This window comes from Sorex fumeus, unplaced genomic scaffold (genome assembly GCF_029834395.1).
Source record: "Sorex fumeus unplaced genomic scaffold, SorFum_2.1 ptg000008l, whole genome shotgun sequence".
Lineage (NCBI taxonomy): Eukaryota > Metazoa > Chordata > Mammalia > Eulipotyphla > Soricidae > Sorex > Sorex fumeus.
In genome coordinates this window covers 51,863,329-51,881,649 of record NW_026606065.1, presented here as the reverse complement: position 1 = coordinate 51,881,649, position 18,321 = coordinate 51,863,329, and the positions used below count along the sequence as shown (strand labels likewise).

General features: G+C 40.7%; 1 pseudogene; it reads right to left on the bottom strand.

Annotated features, from left to right (window-relative positions):
- Nucleotides 1–3,750: 3,750 nt before the first annotated feature.
- On the bottom strand, nucleotides 3,751–4,996 carry LOC130018009 (craniofacial development protein 2-like; annotated as a pseudogene).
- Nucleotides 4,997–18,321: the final 13,325 nt, after the last annotated feature.

Sequence of the window (18,321 nt, the reverse complement as noted above, 5' to 3'; positions counted from 1 at the left end):
CTAAAGGTCAAGAACAAATGTGAATAAAGATTTACATTGATTTATTTTATACAAATATCATTCCTTAAGGTCTTGACAACAGAAGAATTGAACAGAAATAACTAGTCATGTTGGTGGGTGTTCTTTATTACACAAGAAATTAAACATTCATACTAGAGACTATAGAAGAAAATTATCTTAATCTTGCAATTCTAGAATATGATATGAAAGTCTTAAGTTTTGGCAAACATGGTGGGAAAAGGATTCTTAAGTTTTGGGAAACTTAAGGTAAAGAGAAAAATTAGTAGATAAAGAGAAAAACATTTAGGACTGTGTTTCTCAAATTTATCTTCTCTTAGACATTCTTGGGGGAAGGGGCTACATTTATTTTATGATGGTACTTTAATATTAATACTTAACTTTTGTGGGTGATTTTAATTGAATTAATGCACACTTGCTTGAAATCATCATCTCATATAATTCTAGCATCTATCCTCATGCATATAATCAGTATGGCACCAAGGGATGACCAACCATGTCAAACTATTTGTGTACAGTTTCTCAAACCATGTCCTCAGTTCTTCCACAGAATTCTTTAACATCTTCTTTGATTTCATGATTGGTCAAGATTTAGAATGCTTGTTCTAATTAGAGCAGTGATTCTTTTATTCTTTAAATTTTTTAAAATTTAATCATCATGATACAGCCTAAGAGAAGGACCACATGGAGGGCGGGAACCACAGATCCCAGAGGAAAAAAAAAAACAGGTTCCAAAAAGAGCCGAGATCACCGGCAAGTCCCAAATGGGGTAGGTACCGCATCCCGCCTCCCCCAGATGGAACCCCGGTGACCAGAAGCCTCTACAAGCACAGCTCGAGTATGTGGGAACTAGGACTTTTTTTCAAATCTGCCAGACTACAGCTCCCAGGTAACCTCTGATTCCGGAAGTCACGCCCACAGCCCGCCCCCCAGCGCCATCTTTACAACATACAGCCTAAGAGAAGGACCACATGGAGGGCGGGAACCACAGATCCCAGAGAAAAAAAAAATAAAACAGGTTCCAAAAAGAGCCGAGATCACCGGCAAGTCCCAAATGGGGTAGGTACCGCATCCCGCCTCCCTCAGATGGAACCCCGGTGACCAGAAGCCTCTACAAGCACAGCTCGAGTACGCGGGAACTAGGACTTTTTCTGAAAACTGCGCGGCCGCTTATGCGGCTTATGCGGCCGCGCGACATCTCTCTGTATACAAAGTGATCAATGGGAAGTAAACCACCCAACCTTTCTCCCTGAAAATCAGAGTTAAGTTTGAAGCACGGCCACAGCCCCAGAAACACAAGGACTTAATGTAGAACCCAGCAGCTTGGAGCAGAAAAGTGAATGGACTATGCATTAATTCAGGCCATCATGTAGGCCCGGAGGGGAAAGGGTGTTGCCCCATTCGCCCTCTCTTCTCTGGAAAGAAGGATGGCGGCCGCATGGGACCCTTGTGAACAGCAGATATGAGCTGGGAGTGTGGGGGCGACTAAAACCTCATGGGAAGGGGGCGTTCCAGTCCGTCCTTCACGCCCTACCGAGGCCACCAGTTGCCCCCCTATGAGCAGCTCTCCAGCACGGCCACAGCCCCAGAAGCACAAGGACTTAATGCAGAACCCAGCAGCTTGGAACAGAAAAGTGAACGGACTATGCGTTAATCCAGGCCATCAAGTCTGCCGGAGGGGAAAGGGTGTTGCTCCCTTCCGCCCTCCTCCCTCTGGAAAGAAAGATGGTGGCCACATGGGAGCCTTGTGGACAGCAGGTATGAGCCGGGGGTGTGGAGGCGACTAAAACCTCATGGGAAGGGGGCGTTCCAGTCCGTCCTTCATGCCCTACTGAGGTCACCAGTTGCCCCCCACGAGCGGCTCTCCAGCACGGCCACAGCCCCAGAAGCACAAGGACTTAATGCAGAACCCAGCAGCTTGGGGCAGAAAAGTGAAAGGGTGTTGCCCCATTCGCCCTCTCTTCTCTGGAAAGAAGGATGGCGGCCGCATGGTAGCCTTGTGGACAGCAGGTATGAGCCGGGAGTGTGGGGGCGACTAAAACCTCATGGGAAGGGGGGCGTTCCAGTCCATCCTTCATGCCCTACCAGTTGCCCCCCACGAGTGGCTCTCCAGCACGGCCATAGCCCCAGAAGCACAAAGACTTAATGCAGAACCCAGCAGCTTGGAGCAGAAAAGTGAAAGGACTATGCGTTAATCCAGGCCATCATGTCTGCCCGGAGGGGAAAGGGTGTTGCTCCCTTCCGCCCTCCTCCCTCTGGAAAGAAAGATGGAGGCCACATGGGAGCCTTGTGGACAGCAGGTATGAGCTGGGGGTGTGGGAGCGACTAAAACCTCATGGAAAGGGGGGCGTTCTGGTCCGTCCTTCACGCCCTACCGAGGCCACCAGTTGCCCCCCACGAGTGACTCTCCAGCACGGCCACAGCCCCAGAAGCACAAGGACTTAATGCAGAACCCAGCAGCTTGGAGCAGAAAAGTGAAAGGGCTATGCGTTAATCCAGGCCATCATGTCTGTCCGGAGGGGAAATGGTGTTGTCCCATTCGCCCTCTCCTCTCTGGAAAGAAAGATGGCAGCCGCATGGGAGCCTTATGGACAGCAGGTATGAGCCGGGGGTGTGGGGGCGACTAAAACCTCATGGGAAGGGGGGCATTTCGGTTCGCCCTTCACGCCCTACTGAGGCCAACATTTGCCCTCCACTAGCGGCTCTCCAGCACGGCCACGACTCCAGAACACAGAAACCAATTTCTTAACTATCTGACTTTCAGTAGAAATACTTCCAGGGTCAATAGGTAAAGTAGCAGAAATCCAAAACCAACATTTAATTCTTGAACCCAGCTGTAGAAAGCAAATCACTTCACAATGCTTTTTCAGCATGTCTGATTTGGGGGGGTAAACTCTAAATAATAGTGGTGAATCTTTTATTGAAACAATGAATCTAATCAAAGCAGATAGAGTGTTAACTAGAATTCATCTGCCTCATAGGGACTGGGAGGGGTGGGGGGTGGGGTTTTATTGGGGTTCTTCAGGGTAAAAAATAAGTATTGGTAAAGGGAAATGTGTTTGATATTTGCATGACTGAGATCTAAACCTGAAAGCTTTGTAACCTTTCCCACAGTGATTCAATAAATAAATAAATTAATTAAAAAAAATTTAATCATCATGAGATATAAAGTTCATGATTGGGTTTCAGTCATACAGTGTTCCAACACCCATCTCTTCATCAATATATATTTCTTGCCACCAATATCCCCATTTTTCTCCCTATCTTGAGCTATACCCCATATACCCTATACCTCAATGAGCTTGGTTATTGTGTGGATATGGTCGATGGTACTGAATCCTTTTCGGAATCCAGCTTGTTCACATGGTTGTCTTTCATCTAATGTTCTGCTAATCCTATTCAGGATGACTCGAGTGAATAGTTTGTAGATGACAGACAATAGGCAGATTGGGTGATAGTTGCTAATGTCGTGGATGTCTCCTTTCTTGTATAGTAGTACAGTCCTGCTGGTTTTCCATTGGGATGGAACCTTGCATTCAGACAGGTAGCATGTGAAGAGTCGAGCCAATGTATTGATGAGTACTGATGGTAAGTTCTTCAGGTGTTCAGGTCTGATCTTGTCTGGGCCAGGTGCTCTTTGTTTCTTTACCAACGAGATGGCATGTTGGATTTCGGAAGGGAGAACATTGGGAACGACATATCCATCATGTGGTATGTGGTATGTGGGCAAGTGGATGTGGCTATTAAAGAGATCTGAGTAGAAGTCATGAATAATCTTCTCCATTGCCCTTCTGGAAGATGTGATAGATCCATCATGATGTCAGAGGGCAGTCATCTTGGTTTTGTAGTTGGTGAAGGACAGGCAGGCATTACGAATGTTTTTCCCAGCTTCTGCTGCATCCATCAGTACTGCTGCTCTCCTGTTTTTGAGGTCATCTTTGATGGCTTCTCTGCACTGTTTTGCCAGTTCAGATGTTCGCTTGTGGTTGCCTGAGGCATGTGCCAAGCCACGTTGGTGAATAAGTTCAAGAGTGTTCGAAGAAAGACGTTTTTTTGTGGTTATCTCTCTCTTGGCATTCCTTGCACAACCATGGAGGTGCTAAATCATTCGATCGTATTCCTCATCAATGTTGTCAATGACGGTATCTTCCCATGTTGCCGCAATAGAGCCAAAGAGCTCCCAGTTGGTGGTTGTTCTGGGAGTCCTCTTCTTAAACCTTGCATTCTTTTCTCCTTGTTCTGTGAGGTAGAATTTTGCACGAAGAAGACGGTGGTCTGATCCCGTTTGGAATTTTGGGACAACAGCAACATCGGTTAGGCAAAACCGTCGATTGAATATAATGTGGTCTATTTCATTGTGGAACCGTCCATCGGGAGACTCCCATGTCCAACGTTTAGATTCAGCCTTTTGGAATTGTGAGTTACCATGGAAGGTTTTGGTTGACATGATGAACTCAGACAGTCTGTCACCCTGTTCGTTCCATTCTAGGCCATGGGTTCCGATGTGGAGTTCATCGACTGATCTTCTTGGTCCTATCTTGGCATTAAAATCACTAACAATGATCTTGTAGAAGGTGTGATCTTCTTTATAGAACTTCTCCAGCTCCATGTAGAATTTCTCAGTTTCTCTTTCACCATAACTGGATGTTGGTGCATAGACAACAAAGATAGAAACTGCCGGTAGTGAGCCACATTTATTCAAGTGTAATCGTCCGATTCGGGTTGTTAGGCATTCGAATGAATCAATGCTCGTGACTAAGTTTGTGTTGACAAGGATACCGACACCACCGACGCCTCTTTTATCACATGTTCCAAGGAACAGTTCTTCTCCAGTGTCGAAAACAGCATGATGGGATTGATGTCTTCTCGTTTCGGTCAGACCAATGATGTCGTACTTGATCTTTCGCGCTTGTACCATAAGGTCTTCAATGGATGCAGTAGATGCCAGCGTACGAGCATTAAAAGTACAGACAATCATTTTTGTTTTTCTGCGTTTTGGCAGCCTATGTCTGCCTTGGTGTTTCATCAGCCTCTCCTTCCATATCCTTCTCGACTCTGCATATTCAGGGTTAGGGAAATGAGATCCATTTATTGCTGGATTTGGCATATCAATTTGGTCTATTTGGCATATACCACGGATAGCTTGCCAGGCTCTGCTGTGCGGGTTGGATATTTAAGGTACCCTGAAAACTTAGAGAAAAGTAAATAAATAGTCTCTGGATCCTGGCCGTTGTTGGGGTTACACGGCAGTTGGAGGGTGTAACTGTTTAGCTACTGACAGGTCCAGTCCCAAACCGTGCAGGCTTGGAGATCTCAGCCCCGGGTCCCACACACCTGGGTTCCTCTGCCAGTTCTGTTATGTCTGAGGCTTATCCAAGTGTGTGGAGAGTGGCCCCAGTAAGGCCTTGGTTGGGGCCTGGAGGTCTTCAGCTGTTGGGCCCTGGCGAGGATAGTCAGACACAGGGTAGGAGACTCTGCCTTGTGCTCTCCCGGGAGCTTATTGTGATAATCTCTGGATCCTGGCCGTTGTTGGGGTTACACGGCAGTTGGAGGGTGTAACTGTTTAGCTACTGACAGGTCCAGTCCCAAACCGTGCAGGCTTGGAGATCTCTATATATATCTCTATATCTTCTATGTTGAATAGAAGTGGCAAAAGTGGACAACCTTGTCTTGTGCCTGATCTTAGATGGAAGGCTTTTAGTTTTTCCCCATTGAGAATAATTCTTGCTGTGGGCTTATAGTAAATGGCTTTGACAAAACTGAGAAAAGTTCCTTCAATTCCCATTTTTTTGGACAGTTTTTATCATGAATGGGGCTTTGTCATGTTAAATGCTTTCTCTGCATCTATTGATATGATCGTATGTTTTTTTCTTTTATTGATATGGGATGTTATGTTTACTGACTTTCATTTGTTAAACCATTCATATATCACTGGGATGAGTCTTACTGGTTATGGTGTATGATCTTCTGATGAATTGTTCTAATCTATTTGCTAGTATTTTGTTTAGAATCTTTGTGTCTGTGTTCATCATGGATTTCAGCTTGTAATTTTCTTGTGGTGTCTCTGTCAGAGAAGTGATTCTTAAGATAGACTGGGAGCGGGGTTAGGGGACTGATGACCGTGTTGTTAGTTGGAGAATATAAAGTAAGCTTTAAAATACTCATGGATATTATATGCAGCTCCATAAAGTCAAACTGAACAAAACAATTTCAACCAACTCTGGTTTTCTGTTGCCTATGCACTAAGGATAAACTTGCTTTAGAAATACTGACTCAAGGCAGAGAAGTCCTGACAAACATAAGAGACATATGATGAAGTAAAAACATTGTCTGGGTTAGGGAATGAACGCTAACTATAGCTAGTCATGGTTATGAACCCTCAAGGCCAGTCCTGAAAAAAATGAGATGCCTATTAATCTGCTTGGATATAAGATTTGCAGCAAATTGTGTTTCCTTTTAATCTTGAGTAAAAGGATCAATTTGTCATGCTTCCTTCTGGTACAGAGAATTGGCCTCAAATTAGGCCAAATATTATATACTAGGTGGAAAAATTAGCCAGAATCTCTCGGTACTCTGATTATCAATAAAACCAGCTATCAATTCTGCATCTCAGTATTATCTCACTAGCACAGAAAAACAGAAAAGTTTCCCCATGAAATAACCTGAAACATAGAAACTCAACATTCTTTCTCTTTTTTTGCAGTCCAATAATTTAGTAGTCACATGGAAAGTATGTTGAAGCTTAGTGGTAATCATGTATGGCCAAATCATAGTATCATTTCTAGGAACAAAGTACATTTATTTAAGAAATAATAACAGATTTAGTGCTGGTGAGAAGGAGTAAGTCCATATTGCTAGCCTCATACACATTGTTATTATCTTTATGTAAACTCATTTAGTGATATGTTCCTAGCACTTCTGTAGCTCATTACTTTCAACTCTTGAACCCACTGCTTTCCAACTTTTAGAAAGTTGACTAGATTGCTCTGTTAGCCTAAGAATGAAAATCTAGAAGTAACAAATTTGCAATAACATAGATTTAAATAAACATAGTATATCAATGAAATGCATGAAATGGCATGGTCATTTAAAATGGCATTTCAAAGAACAGTTAATGTTGACTAAAAAGAATTAGTAGAATGTACTAGGAGTACATATTGTGCTTTTAATTATGTAAGCACACACACATATGTAAGTCAATGACTGTATATCAACATCCATTGTTGTCAAGTAATTTTTCTCTAAGGAAAGGATTTAGAAATGTATTCATATTTTTCCTTAAATTTTTTCTTTGTTCTGTAGTAAGGAAATTAGAATGTCTTTATTCAGTTTCCTATTAGAATGTACTAAAATGTCCCATTTAAAAATTTAACTACATGGCCCTGAGAGGCTATAGCAGGTAGGCACTTGCCTTGCATGTAGCTGACCCAGGTTTGATCCCTGGAATTTCATTTTGTCCCTGAGCACCATGAGGAGTAATTTTTGAGTGCTGAGCCATGAGTAACCCCTGAGCATTGCTGGGTGTGGCCACAAACAAGAGAAAACAGAGTTTTAACTACAGTTTTTATTTGTATAGTGCTTCTTTGTCATTTTTTAATAATAAGTTTGAAATTTTCAGTAAACATATATATGTTTTTAAATTTTTTTAGTGAGACACCATGAGGTACAGTTGTAGACTTACAAATTTTGTGCTTGGGTTTCAATTAAACATACATATTTTTAATTTCAAACTGATAACATAAAGTGCAAATTTGTTTTTGAGAAAAGGAGAACATTTGACTGTAAACCAAAAGTAGATATATCTACCCAGAAAAAAATAAATGATTACCAAATATTATACCTTTGTTTCTTCTGAAAGTTTATCATTTTGCCAGTCACCATCATTCTGGAAGTCAGTTGAAATGCCCTTTAATTGTCCTTTAGTGAAACGTATTTGTGCGGTAACCTAAAAGAAATAAAGCAACATACCTGAGCTTAGCAAAGAGCTTGGGAGATTTAGTATTCTTGTACCTTGTGTCTTGGTATAAATATTGCTTTGAGCTATAAAATTTCCTTAATTTAGAAATATATTTAGGCTTGCTCTTCAAGCTTATGTTCTCCCTTAAACAAGTATCTGTGCTTCTTTGCTAGCTTCTTTCTACTCTGGAGTTATCTGTGTTCTCTCTTGAACAATTACTTCCTCTTTCCCACTCATGTCTAAGCATGATTCATTTAATAAAAAATATCTTGTTTTACTAATATATCATGGTCATGGTTCTCCCATTATTCATCGATTTGCTCAAGCAAGCCCAGTAACGTCTCCATCCTGAGACTTGTTGTTACTGTGTTTGGCATATTGAATACATCACAGGTAGCTTGCCAGGCTTTGCCGTATGGGTGCCAGGCTTTGCCATGCAGGTTACTAGTATATATGTATTTAAATGTATTTAATGAATCACTTGATCACTTGATCATTTGATCCTGTTACTCATCAATTTGCTCAAGCAGGCACCATTAACGTGTCCATTCATCCCCGTTGTGTGCTAGCGTAGCCCAGTGGCATCTGCTCGTTCTAGGAACATGAAGAGCCTCAAACCAATCATTCAGGGTCTTGATGAAGAAGTCTGACCATCTCATAGGTGGGCGGCCACGCGATCTTTTGACATCCTGTGGAATTCATTCAGTAATGGCTCTAGTCCAGCAGTCATCTCTAAATCTCATTACGTGTCCAGCCCATCTGATTTTTGATGCCTTGACAAACGAGACACTGTTCCTGATTCTTGAGTGTTGACAGAGGTCGGAACTCCGGATTCTTTCTCTCATTTGTGTGAAGCGTGATACTCCAAGCATAGCTCTTTTGATTCTTCTTTGAGAGACCGGAATAGTGTTCTTATCCTGTTTCTGTAGGGCCCAGGTCTCTGAGGCATACGTTAATGCAGGAAGAACAGTAGAATTGAAGAGATGTGCTCAGAGCTGGAGGTTTTTCATCCTCTTAGTTATTTCTTCAACGCTCTTGAAGGCGTTTCAAGCCGCTCTCTTCCTCCTGCACACCTCAGGTGCCAGGTCATTTGTCATGTTTACTTCTTGACCTAGGTACACATAACTGTTGCATTCGGAGATGGTCGTTCCGTTGAGAGTGAATGTAATGTCAGGAACAAGACTGTTTCTCATGAACATTGTCTTTGCGAGATTCAACTGTAATCCGACCTTTCCATACTCACGGTCGAAGTCGGCCAGCATTTGTGCCACTTGGCTGATGTTTGGCGTTCTTAGAAAGATGTTACCAGCAAAGCGGATGTGGTGTAGTTGCTGACCATCTATCTTCACTCCCATTCCAGTCATCGCATGATGTTCTCGAGGGTGGCACTGAAGAGTTTTGGTGAAATGGTATCACCCTGCCGACTTCTCTCTTGACATCAATGATCACTTCTTTGTAGAATGGTGAGATCCTGGTAGTGAATCCGTAATACAGCTCACAGAGGATCCTGATGTATTGAGTTTGAACACCCTGATTGGCTAGGGCTTCGACAATTCCTTATCATTGAAAGAGTATGAAGTAAAGACAACCAACATCCTTTATTTGGTGCTCCCTTCTCTATCTAAGTTGTCTTTTCCCCTAACATTCGCAGCTGGCCTCCAAGCCATGGGCTGAACTTCCTGGTACTTATCTCGGCTATTCTTGGGTGTTAGTCTCCTATTTTGTTACTTTATGGTTCACAGATGAATGCAATCTTTCTATGTCTGTACCTCTCTTTCTGAGGAGTCAAATTCTTAAAACCAAAAAGTACACATGCAACTTTGTTTTGATTTCCATTAATGTTTTATTTGATATGTGACTTTTAAAAAACAACATGCTCCCATGGTAAGTCATTTGGTTGTCTTTACCTCATACTCTTTCAATGATATGGAATTGTTGAATCTGGTTTAACAGTGATGCATTTTAACTCTCAAACCCTCAAAACAAACAAACAACAACAACAACAAAAAACATAAAACCCAAACAACCTATGAAACAAACCAAAGAATCTGAGATCTGAACTAGAACATAATCTTGAAATTATTAAAAATACATGAACCAGATGGCAACTCTCCAGGGCACATCAACTGACACAGATATCAGATTAGAAATTTTCTTTCATAAGCAGACTGTTTAATACACACATTACCTAAATGCCCATAAAAGTGTATTTCATGTGAAATTGTCTAGAGGCCAATTACTTAGGGGACTGACCCAAACTATTAGAAATAAAATATTTATTAATCAATCTGTAACACACAGAAGTGCTCATTAAATTCATATTAGGACAAAAACAATACACAGCACCATCCATGAAATATGCATTGACTTATGAAGACATCATTTCACCTTATTGGAAAACTTTTAATAATAATGCGTTTTGAGCTATTGCTGTATTTTGCATGTGAATGTTCAAACCTAATGAAATTATTAAAGGACTCAGGTCTTGCTGTAAATTCAAATTCAAAGGGGAAGTGTTTTTGTCCCTGCTAACTAGGAGAAACCATGGCCAGCAATGGTGTGCTTTGCAAAAAATCAGCACAGATATCAGTGTGGCATGAAAATTTGAATCTTGATTTAACTTTTTTCCCCAAACACATGAAGCTACTGCTCTTAATACAAAATTTTTCTTTGTGAATGAGCAGCATTTGTTGAAATTAGTGAGCCCTGGGTTGAATTTGAGGATTATTTGTTCTAGCTAGTCTTTGTGAGTTTGTTTCCCTTTGTGATTCTGTTGTTACTTGGTAAGCTTCTTTGGGCTGTTATATAAAGGACTGTGACTGAAGCAACTCACCTTTTGTTTGTTAGTGTGATCAAGACAACAGTGAAAACATGCAGCCTTTCATTCACACACTGCCTAAGCACACTTAAAAAATCAATTGAAACTGTATTGCTGGTTTAAAGCATGTATACTTTTAAAGGAAAGCAAATGTTGCTTAAGATTTTCTAATTTTATGGTTTTCTGTGGCAGGGCTGGAGCGATAGCACAGCGGGTAGGGTGTTTGCCTTGCACATGGCCTACAGGACTGACCGGGATTTGATTCCTCCGCCCCTCTTGGAGAGCCTGGCAAGCTACCCAGAGTATCTCGCCCGCACAGCAAAGCCTGGCAAGCTACCCGTAACGTATTCGATATGCCAAACACAGTAACAACAAGTCTCACAATGAATACGTTACTGGGCCCTGCTTGAGCAAATTGATGAATGGGAGGACAGTGCTATAGTGCTACATGGTTTTCTGTGAAATACGTTTTTTTCAATTAGTAATTTAACTTTTAGTATATTTATAAAATGGCTGTTTACTGAAAATAACTTGAAAATATTCCTACAGTTGCATATCTTTGATAAATTTTATTTGATCTTTTATTTTCTGGTTTTTGGGCCACACCCAATGATGCTCAGGAGTTATTCGTGCCTGGCTCTGCACTCAGGAATTACTCCTGGTAGTGCTCAGGGGATCATATGGGATGTCAGGGATTGAACCAGGTTGGCTGCATGCAAGGCAACTGCCCTACCCACTGTACTATAGTGCTGGCACCATGTTTAACCTTTTAAGTATTCATCTATACCCATTTGCCTGGTTCGCTCATGTGGTTAGAAAGCAATGTGTTACACACTCTGAGCAGGAATGAAAATTATGTGTCTGGGAGGAGGGAAAATTTCCCCTATACCTCTGGGTTCTATACAGACTTTGAGTAATCACATTAACATCAGACATATTAGTAGAAAATGTCATTACATATGTATAGAGACACTCAATAGAAATGGGGATTTCAAAGCCATCAGGGAAAAACAAAGCATGTATCTTTGGTTAAGAAATGAATTTGGAGATTTGGCTCTAGATGAGATGAAAGAGACCCACATAATAAGGAAAGGGGGACACATATGGTAAAGACCAGGATGCTCCCATGCTCTGTAATTAGATATTTGACTGAACTTTAAGTTTCCTTAGATAGAAAGCTTATTTCTCGTAAAACGCTTACTTCTTGGCAATACATTCAATGTTCATTTTCCTAGTTAGGGAAATGCTAAAGTTTTCTCATGCTAAAGTCTCAGCTTAAGAATCTTGGTTGATCCTGGCTCAAAATAGTCATCCTCAATATAGTAAGTACTGAAAAAACCTGTGGTGAATTTAGGGAGGTCTGTATTCCATGTAAATGTCTGTGCATACATGTGTGACTCTGTGTGTCTGTATATATGTATGTATGTATGTATATATGTGCCTGTGTGTGTTTTCTTCAGTCACCATTGGTGTCACCGAGATCTAGTGCAAGAAGTTCTACTTAGGGAAAATAACTTGCATATCAACATAAAGGTAAAGATAAAGGCCCTCCCGTTGTTCGTCGATTTGCTCGAGCAGGCCCAGTAACGTCTCCATTGGAGACTTTGTTGTTACTGTGTTTGGCATATCAAATACATCACGGGGAGCTTGCCAGGCTCCGCCGTGCGGGCGCGATACTCTCGGTAGCTTGCCGGGCTCTCCAAGAGGGGCGAAGGAATCAAACTCGAGTCGGCCATGTTGGCTGCAAGGCAAATGCCCTACCGCTGTGCTATCGCTCCAGCCGGGCATGGTGGCGTGCGCCTGTAGTCCCAGCTACTCGGGAGGCTGAGGCTGGAGGATCGTTTGAGTACAGGAGTTCTGGGCTGTAGTGCGCTATGCATATCAACATATATGAATACAATGTCATCTAGCATTCCTTAACATGTACTGTGCATTTCCTCACTTCATTAAAAAGTTTGTGATAGTCATTTACTGGGAGCATAATATTTCTTAAAATCCAGTTCCTGGACTATAAAATCCAGTTCCCGGACGAGAACAGTGCAGTCTTCTGCCCCCGCGCCTGGCTGTTCCTCGCCTGGGCCCCTTGGAGGGGAGCGGGTTGAGCTTTCCTCCCCACCCCAAGCAGGGCTCCGGCAGCCGAAGACCTCCAGGACCAGCCACCCCCATGCTGAGACAACTCTCCGCACACATGAAGGTACTGGCAGAGGGACAAATCCACGCGGGTTCCGGGGCCGAGACCTCCAAGCCTACTCGGATTGGAGTCGAGCATCCTCCACCCAGATCCTCCAAATTCCAGTAGGCGGGGGTCACACCCACCACCTGGCCCCCTGGTGCCGTGTAATCCCATCAACGGCCAAGACTCAGAGACTATAAAATCCAGTTCCCGGACGAGAACAGTGCAGTCTTCTGCCCCCGTGCCTGGCTGTTCCTCGCCTGGGCCCCTTGGAGGGGAGCGGGTTGAGCTTTCCTCCCCACCCCGACCAGGGCTCCGGCAGCCGAAGACCTCCAGGACCAGCCACCCCCATGCTGAGACCACTCTCCGCACACATGAAGGTACTGGCAGAGGGACAAATCCACTCGTGTTCTGGGGCCGAGACCTCCAAGCCTACTCAGATTGGAGTCGAGCATCCTCCACCCAGATACTCCAAATTCCAGTAGGCGGGGGTCACACCCACCACCTGGCCCCCTGGTGCCGTGTAATCCCATCAACGGCCAAGACTCAGAGACTATAAAATCCATTTCCCGGAACCGCGCGGCCGCATTTGCGGCCGCGCGACATCATATCAGGACATCTTTTTATGACATCTTTTTATCTCATTCCTACTTTGGACAAACTTGTAGGCTATCGAATGTAGCCTGCCCACAGGGCAGAGTCTGGCAAACTCCCCGTGGCCTACCAAATATGCCAAATACCAGTAACAATGATGGGTCTCATTCTCCTAAAGAGCCTTGAACATAATCTCAGGGCTAGGATGAAAGAGACGTTACTGGGGCCTGCTCGAGGCAATCGACGAATAACAGGATGATGAAATAATATTTCTTATCTACATATTTGTCATATTTCCCTAATAAAAATACAGTTGCTTTATTTTTACTTTCAGAAAAAAATTAGAGAAGAAAGGTTAGTATTTTGTTTAGGATATATTTATAATGATGAATTTAGAAAGAAAAATCTTAGAACATTTTAAGATTTGATACTTCCAATTGGTAACTTTGTAGAGAAGATACATAAACTTAACACTGTCTTTTCAGAGCAGTATACAAGCAATCCTACCACTCCTTAACAAGATTAAAAATTATTACTGATGTTTCTGCAGATAAATGGTAACTACTCATTCTTACGTTATCATTAGTAAGTTTGAAATGTGTATGCACATAGTATATATACTTTCATGTATTTCTATATAAAACTTTGTTTTTGATTTGAATAGTTAATGGCTTTTGCTTAATATATTTGGAAACTAGTTTTTATTTGTGAGATTTAAAAATGTATTGATCCGTTATTATAGTCAACTCTATTTTAGGTTTGGCATGAAATATTTTTTATGTGGGCTTTCTGTAAATTGTAGAAAATGTAAATTTTTATTTTGTTTTGGCAAAATGATTTTGTGATATAAAAACTTTGTAGAAGTCACACATTGCCTTTTAATGGCTTCATGTTAATAATTTTCTTTTTCATTTGTTTTTGAGCCATATCTAGTTGCCTTCAGGGCTCTATGCTCGAGATTCACTCCTGGAAAATTTGGGGGACCATGTGTGGTATACCAGTAATCAAACCCGGGTAGGTAGCATTCAAGATAGGTGACCTACACACTGTGCTATCTTTCTGGCCCCAATAGCTGTCTTTTTAATAGGCATGGGATTTCCTCAAATGTTTTGATCAAGAAGTAACATTTTTTTCTTAGTAGTTTTCTGAATATTCTATGTTGAAGAGTTCATGTATATTTTTAAAATTCAAAAATTTTAAATATTTTTGTATAGCATTTGTCGTAGATCATGGTATAACTGTATCACTGTCATCCCATTGTTCTCGATTTACTCGAGTGGGCACCAGTAACGTCTCTATTCTTTCCAGTCCTGAGATTTCTGCAGCCTCTCCTTACTCATCTTTCCCAATGATTGGAGGCTCTTTTGGGGTGAGGGGAATGAGGTCACTGTTTTTGGCATATCGAATACGCCACAGGGAGCTTGCCAGGCTCTGCCTATATGGGCAGGACACTCTCGGTACCATGCCAGGCTCTCCGAGAGACATATATATATATAGAGAGAGACAAATATATATATGTATGTATATGTATATATATATATTTCCTCTGTGATTTGTTGCCTACTGTATGAACTCGATCAAACATGGTGAGGTAGTTATGGAAAATGGGTAGGAAGTAGGGTAGGAAGTGTCTTATGATGTCTGGAAAGCAGATCATGGTATAAGCTAAATAAATGCATACTGTATTAATTGCTTTAGTCTTTTTCTATGTTAATTCTTCATATATATGTATTAGGTGAGCTTAGAGTACTTCATATATTACTTTTATCAAAGAAAAATAAAATAATGGAAATAAGTGAATGCATCTCACCCCTTCTTTCATTTTGAAACTTAAAAGAAATTGCATTTGCCTATATCCCAACATTGTTACAAAATAAAAGGAGAGAAAAATGAAAAATATTCCTCAGTGCAAAAGTTTGGAGAATGTAATTAAAAATTTTAATGGCAAACAGTAATTAATGTTCTCCTTGGCTATAATTCCATAAAGGACCTGGAAATATATTATTAATGTGGCTTTTGCGTACTTATCTAGTACAAAAAATTAGTTTCATTCACTGGAAACTAATTTTTTGTTACTTTTTTTAAAAAAGGATTTTATTGTTAAAAATGGAATGTCTTTAGAAATTCAGCTTATAGGGTATATTTCAGGTGGTCAGAACTGAAACCTACATTACTAAATATAGCAATACTATATCCTGGGAGTATTCTGGATAAATACACCATTGTCTTTGTATTGTTAATTCCAGATAGCAGTAATTGATGTTTATTAATCTTGTATTTTATTCTAGCGTTAGGATTGCAATAGTTGATTATTGAAGTAAAATGTGAATATTAGTTCCTTTGGTATACATTAAACAAATTAGGGACCATAAGTCTTTATTCTGTATATTTACATTCAAAACTGTTGAAAAAATTTTAATAATCATTACATATGAACTAAAAACATTGTCTTACTTTATTCTTCTACCTTACACCCATTTATTCCTAGACACAACCACTTAAAATTTAACATATATATTTCTAATTTTTTAGGAATATAGAAAAAGGTATAGATAAAAATGTAAGTCTAAATGATATGCTCTAAAACTTTCAAAATTTGTGAGGTAATAGCATATTTATTTTTCAGAAAACTTTTTATTACTTAAATTATATTTTTATAATAATTACTAATTATACCTTCATATATTTATCTTTTGATCATTCAAATATACAAAATATGTTTTAATATATATGTACTCTGTATATATGCACACATATGTAATATACATGGGCTTTATTCCTGATTCCTGATATACAATTCTCAAAACCCTAGCAGTTTCCTAAGGCGTGAAGTGACAAAGGTGTTTCTTGTCATGGTAATAAGGTAACATATGGGCTACCCAAGGGTAGGGCAGATTGCCAGAACAACCAACAGAAATAGATTGTGGACTGTTCAGTCCCGTCCTCATCTATCTTTCCAGGGAAGAGAAAGAGGCCGGAGATTGAGTTTAGTTTCTCATGACTTATCATTCAATCAGTCATGCCTAAGTAACGATGCATCCATAGAAACCCAAAGAGGATGTACTTGGAGAGTTGCCTAGCTGGTGAACATATGGAAGTTTGGGAGAAAGTTAACCCCAGAGACAGCCCCTTCCCCATTTTGTTTCATGAATTCCTTCCATCTGGTAGTTCCTGAGGTTTTAGCTTTTGTAATAAATTAATGATGTCATGAGAAACAGTTTTCCTGAGTTCCATGTGCAGTTCTAGCAAATCAATCAAACTTGAGGAGGGGTTCCCTGGGAGGCTTTCAATGAAGACAGTTGATTAGAAGCAAAGATCTCAACCTAGACTTGCAGCTGATCCCAGGACTCTAGGGAGAACTTAGGAATCATCCATATAGAGCCACATGGGCTGATGTCTGAAGCCAAGGGTCATTTTGGGAGATAAAAATCTGATAATACAGATAAATTCAGAATTGAATTCTTGGCTACCTTTCTAGTGTCCAAGCATAATAATATGTGCATATGTATCTTTTGTGCACATGCAGTATGTATTGTTTATTTTTAAGAATATAAAGTCTGGCCTGCTGGGAAGGGGCGGGTGGACGTGGAAATAATAATAATGATGATGATGATAATAATAATAATAATAATAATAAAAGAATGTGAAGTCTGGATAAGAGATGATGAGCGCCTGACTAGATTGATACTGCCAGCAGAAATTAGTGAAGGAGGACAAGTCTCTTCCCTCTGGTTCTTGCTGGGCTAGTTGAATGATCAAGTTAACATCAGAATAGTAAGAGAAAAATATTGTAATCACATATATATGAAGTATCCATGGAAATGAAGATTCCAAGGTCACTTGACGGGGAGGAGAATGACTATCTTGGGGCTTTGTGGAGAGAGGAGAGAGAGGGAACTCATTTAAAAAAAGGTGAGAGGGGCTCATAAATCAAAGACCAGGTATTTTCTCTATGATATAGACAGGTTTCCTTAACATAACGATGATTTCTGGTTTAAAAAGAAGCCTAATTCTGCATGAGAATTCTAATTTTCATTCTTCTAGCTAGTTAAGGGACTAATAAAGGCTTTAGTGAACCTATGGGAGCTTAACTGACTTAAGTTCAAAATCCACAAAGTGACAAAGTGATGCATAGTGGGATGATCTGTGAATATCTTGGGGGTGGACTATGCTTCATGTGAATACTTCACATGCTTCACGTGAATATGCTTGTATGTGAATATGCTTGCATGTCTGTGTGTGCATTATGCACCTGAGTTGCATATGATTTAGTTGTCCATAGATTCAGTGCAAAAAGTTATATTTAGAAGTAATATTTAAATTTGTGACATACATAGATGCACACAGAATGTTACATTGTTTTCTTTGTACAATGAAACTGACATCCCCAGTATAGTGTGATACTGGTGGCTCTGCTGCTGTTTGTATTGCCCCCTGTCATCAGAGAGGGTGTGATCTTAGATGCACCTAGGTCAGATGTGTGGGCGCGTTACAACTAAAGTGACCCTGCATCTTCAGGTAAGAGCACCCAAACCAAATTTGTGATTTGACTGATCACAATAACAATAAATGTCAACTACAAGAGAATGCAATATATTATGTAAGTGTGCATATACAGGGCATTTGAAAATCATGTTAACTGATAGTTTACATGAAACTGTAAGACTTTATTCATGTATTTGTCAAGGTGAAAACAGCACACGCCCCTTTATTTAGAACACAGGAAGACCATCTCTACATGTACTAAAATGACATTTGTAG